Source organism: Zalophus californianus, chromosome 6 (assembly GCF_009762305.2).
Source record: "Zalophus californianus isolate mZalCal1 chromosome 6, mZalCal1.pri.v2, whole genome shotgun sequence".
Classification (NCBI taxonomy): domain Eukaryota; kingdom Metazoa; phylum Chordata; class Mammalia; order Carnivora; family Otariidae; genus Zalophus; species Zalophus californianus.
The window spans coordinates 130615823-130621425 of record NC_045600.1 but is presented as its reverse complement, the minus strand read 5'-3'; the positions used below and the strand labels follow the sequence as shown (position 1 = coordinate 130621425).

At 35.3% G+C, this 5603-nt stretch overlaps 1 pseudogene; it reads left to right on the top strand.

Annotated features, from left to right (window-relative positions):
* The first annotated feature begins 2849 nt into the window (after positions 1-2849).
* LOC118357114 lies at positions 2850-3232 on the top strand (annotated as a pseudogene).
* The last annotated feature ends 2371 nt before the right edge of the window (positions 3233-5603 follow it).

Here is a 5603-nt window from a genome sequence, read left to right as displayed (position 1 = left end):
CCTCCATATAGGCTTGTGCAGGTAGGAGAGAGATTTCCCAGAATGCTTAGCTGCCCTTCAATTCCTCTGCATCACCAGAGGAGAGAGTCCAAACTCTTGCATCCACTAGAGGAGAGGAATTCAGCATCCTCTCTGACCTCAACTTGTCTCTAACCAGACATGGAATCTTGTTGCAGGAACCTTCTCTTTGGTGTCACCACTGTGCTATGAACACACTTCCAGTTTTGCAGTCATCACTGTATTATAGTTACTTCTTTGGAAGTCCATCTTTCTAGACTGTGAGCTTCTTGAATCTTGGTCTGAATTTTCTTTTATGCCCCAAAATATGATTATGAAAATTTTAAACATGTGGGAAAGTTGAAAGAAATTTTGGGTGAACACCTACATTCCCTAATGTGATTCTACATTTAACATTCCATTTTACTAACTTTGTCACATACCTATGCATCTGTCACCCCTCCTTCCATCCATAAATCCATCTGATTGTTTTTTATCACCTCAAAGTAAGTTTCAGATCGGTAAACTTCACCACATACAATTCACCATGCATCAAAATAACTAGAGTTAAATATTTGTTTAAGATTATTTGAGGTACAAATTACATATATTAAAACCCACAATCTTAACTATAGCATCTGATGAGTTCTGACTAATATTTACCTGTGCAAATTTCTTCTCTCCCCAAAACATTATTTTTTATAATTTTCTAGATACAATATAATGTCATCTGTGGCTAGAGGTAGTTTACTTTTCTTTTCCAATTTGAATGCCTTTTATTTCTTTTCTGTGCATAATCAGTCTAGCCAGAACCACCAGAACAATGTTGAAGTAGACAGGGTAGACATCCCATCTTGTTTCTTACTCGTGGGGAAAGCATTCAGCTTTTCACCATTTACATTATGTTAACTGTGTGTGTGTGTGTGTGTGTGTGTGTGTGTGTGTGTGTGTGTGTGTGTTTTGCAGAAGTCTTTCATCAGGATGATGTAGTTTTCCCTTCTATTCCTCAGTTGTTGAGTGTTTTGCAGTGAAGTGGGGGAGGCATTAAATTTTACTTATCTTGTGATATCTTGTCTAGTTTTGGTGTTAGGATAATGCTGACTCATAGAATGAGTTTGGAAGTGCTTCATCGTCTTCTATTTTTTGGAGAGTTTGTGAAGGATTTGTATTCTTCCTTTACCATTTGGTAGACTTCACCAGAGAAGCCATCTATTTCTGGGCTTTTCTTCATAGGAAGTTGTTTATCATTGTTATTATTATTATTATTATTTCAATATATTTACTTTTTAAAAGTCTATTTGTAGTTTCTATTTCTTCCTCAGGCAATTTTATTAGTTGTGTCTTTCTAGAAACTTACTCATCTAACTATCTAATTTGTTGGTGCAGGGCGCCTGGGTGGTTCAGTCATTAAGCGTCTGCCTTTGGCTCAGGTCATGAAGCCAGGGTCCTGGGATCAAGTCCTGCATTGGCTCCCTGTTCAGCAGAAAGTCTGCTTCTCCTCCTCCCACTCCCCCTGCCTGTGTTCCCTCTCTTTCTGTGTCTCTTTCTGTCAAATAAATAAATAAAATCTTAAAAGAAAATTTGTTGGTGCACAATTGTCTACAATGTTCCCTTTAAACACTCTTGGGATATAGGTTCTTGTTATAACTCATTATCATGAGTTTACTTTATTAATTTCAAGGACTTCACACACCACAAATTCTTTAGTGTCTCTCTTTTTTATTTTCATTCCTTATTTTTGATATATTCACGTTGTTGCATGCAGAAAAGGTTGTTTTTTGTTCTTGTTTTTGTTTTCCTTTTTGGTAGGGAGGGTTTAGTAGTATAACATTGTATGTATATATCACAGTTTGCTTACATAGTCATCTTTGGATGGACACCCAAAATGGTTTTGGCTATTGTCAAATAAAGCTGATATGAACTTTCTTGAAAAATGTTTTCTGTCATTATACATTTTTTCTCTTGGATAAATAACTAGGAATGGGGTTGCTAGGTATAAGATGGATGAATTTTTTTTTTAAGCACTGATATGTCTTTAATGCACCCCTCAAATTTTCATAGTCATTTCCATAGGACAATGCCTTATACAGGTATACCTTTTAATAGACCAGTTTTTCATTGCTTTTCTGATGGCCATATAGCCAGGCCATTGGCAACTGCTAATGAGCTGGTAAAATCTGAAACATTATGGCAAACAGCATACAACTCATTCCATTGAGCTGATTTGGTTTTATCTTCTTTGATCACAGTAGCAGCCTTCCAAAACAGGTTGTTGTTCATTCACTTTGGAACTGCCATCCATAAACCAAAGAGCTCTTCATTGGTCAGTTAACAGATTTGTTATAGGGCCCTGTCTAAGTGACAATAGAATCTGGCAGATTTTCACATGGTTCCAAAGTCAATCCCAGGGGAAAATTTTACCTGCCTAATATGCTGAGGAACTCCCTACATTCCCTCAGTAGCATATTCCTGTACAAATCATTTCCATTTTATTTAAGATGGATGAATTATAAGAGACCCACACCAAAAAAAAAAATTAGAATCAATAAACTAGTTCAGCAAGGTCACAAGAAAAAAATCAGCATAGCAAAATCAAAGGTATTTCTATACACTAGCAATGAATAATCTGAAAGTAAAATTATTAAAACAATCTCATTATAATAGCATAAAAAGGAATAAAATACTCAGACATAAATTTAACAAAAGAAGTGCAATCTTTGTACAGTGAAAACTAAAAACACCATTCAGAGAAATTAAAGACCTAAATATATGGAAAGGCATTCTATACCATAGATAGGAAGACTCAATATTGTTAAGAAGGTAATTCTCCCTGTCTCTTCTTGGCCACCATCATGAATGACACAGTAACAATCCAGGCCAGGAAGTTCGACCAACTGACTACTTCAGTGGAAACATATGGTCATTGATGTCCTTCACCCCAGAAAGGCAACAGTACCTAAGACAGAAACTCGGGAAAAACAGCCAAAATGTATGAGACCACACCAGATGTCATATTTGTATTTGGGTTCAGAACCCAAGTGGGTGGTGGCAAGACAACTGGCCTTGGCATGATTTATGATTCCTTGGATTATGCAAAGAAAAATGAACCCAAACTTAGACTTGAAAGACATGGCTTGTATGAGAAGTAAAAGACATCAAGAAAACAGAATGCAAGAACAGAATGAAGAAAGTCAGGGGGACTGCAAAAGCCAATGTTGATGCCAGCAAAAAGTGAGCTAGAGATTGGATAAGAGAAGGAGAAGAGATTCTGCAATGGCTTTATCTGTGGTGATTGTGCAGATTTTTCATGAGGATTAATAAACTTAGAATGTTAATGTGTCTGGTTGTTTGAAAAAATAAAGATGGCAATTCCCCCTAAAAAGTTCTACAAATTCAATGCAGTTCTTTGCAAAAATCCTAGCTTTCCAAATTCATATGGAAATAAAAAGCACCAGAATAACCAAAATAATTTTGAAAAAGAACAAAGTTTCCAAAATACTCATGCTTCTTGTTTTCAAAATTTACCACAAAGCTGTAGTAAGCAAGGCAGTATAGTGGCATGAGGACAGACATGGAAATCAATAGAGTGAAACTGAGCATCATAATTAAACCTTTATTTTTAAGCTTTTATTTAAGTAAACCTTTAAATCGATTTTTCAATTGGTGTAAAGACAACTGAAGGGAAGAAGTAGTCTTTTCAATAAATGGTGGTAGATCAACTGGAGATGCACATGCAGATGACTGCAGCCAAATGCCTACTCCTATCATATTAAAAAATCAACTCAAAGTAGACTATAGACCTGAGAGTAAGAGCAAGACTTAGGAAACTCATAGAAGAGAACAGACAAGTAAATCCTCGTGGCCTTGAGTTTAACAATGGTTTCTTAGTTTTCACATCAAAAGCACCAATGATGAAAGAAAAACAGATAAACTGGACTTCCTCAAAATTAAAACTTTTCTGCTTTAAAGACTATCACAAAGAAAGTGAAAAGACAGCCCCCTAAATGGCAAAAAGAAGTATTTGGAAATCATATATTTCATAAGGGGCTTGCATCCAGACTTAAGAACTCTTACAACTCAAAAATAACAAGACAACACCATTTAAAAATGGGCGAAATACCTGAACAGACAATTCTCTGAAGAAGATAAATAAATGGCCAATGACTCATGAAAAGATGGGCAACATCATTAGTCATAGGGGAAGTGAAAATCAAAACCACAATGAGATACCACTTGATACCCAATAGGATGGCTATAACCAAAAAAACAGGCAATGACAAGTTTTGGTAAACATGTGAGTAATGGGAACCCTCATACATTGCTGATGAGAAGGTAAATGGTACAAACGCTTTGAAATCCATTTTGCCATTTCTTCAAAATGTTAAACATAGAGTTAACATATGACCCAACAATTTTATTCCTAAGAACTGACGATGTATGGAGAGAATACAAAAGATGTGTCTACACAAAATACATGAATATTCCTAGTAGCCACAAGATAGAAACAACTCAAATATTCATCAAGTGATGAGTGGATAAGTAAATTATAGTATATCCATACAACGGGTTATTTTCCATAAAAAAGGAATAAAATTCTAATACATGCTACTATAGGGATGAATCTTGAAGACACTATGCTAAGTGAAAGAAGACCCACAGAAAAGCCATACATTCTATGATTTCATTTCTATGAAATATCCAGATTTAGCAAATCTATAGGGACAGAATATAAATTTGTGGATGCAAGGGTCTGGTGAAAGGCAAGAATTGGGAATGCTTATTAATGAGCACAGGGCTTGTTATGGGCTGAATTGTGCCTCCTCCCAAGTTTATATGTTGATGTGCAACTCCCAGGACTTCAGAATGTGACTGTATTTGTAGATAAGTGCATTAAGAGTTGATAAAGTTAAAATGAGCCTGTTAAGGTGGCCCTAATTCAATCTGAATGGTGTCCTTCTAGAAGAGGACATTTTTACACACAGAGAAACACTTGGGGTGCTGGTGCACAGAGAAAAGACCATAAGAGGACACAGTGCAAGCAAAGGAGAAAGAGAATCAATCACACCTGCCAACATCACCTTGATCTGGGACTTTTAGCTTCCAGAAATATGAGAAAATAAATTTCTGTTGTTTAAGCCACTGAATCTGTGGTATTTTTTTATGAAAGATCTAATAAATTAATACAAAATTTCTTTTTGTAATCACAGGAATGTTCTAAAATAAGGTAGAGGGATTGGTCATGCCACACTAAATAAAATAAAATCTTCTAAATTCTATACTCTAAAAATTAATTTTATGATATGTGAATTATCTCAATGAACTTGTTTAAAAAAAAGAATTAGAAATGAAAGTGAGTATTCTTGCCTTTTTCCAGAACTTAGGTGGAAAGCATTCAAGATTTCAGCTATAGGATTTTTGTAGACTGAGTCCTATGTAAGACTGAGAGCATTTTCGTTCTTCCTAATTTAATGAGAGTTTTTCTCTTGAATGGGTGTTGAATTTTGTTAAATGTGGGTCTCCACCTATTGAAAATGGCATTTCGTTGAAAATGATAATTTAGTATTTCACATTTATTATGATAATATGTGAAATTATTGCTGAATGCT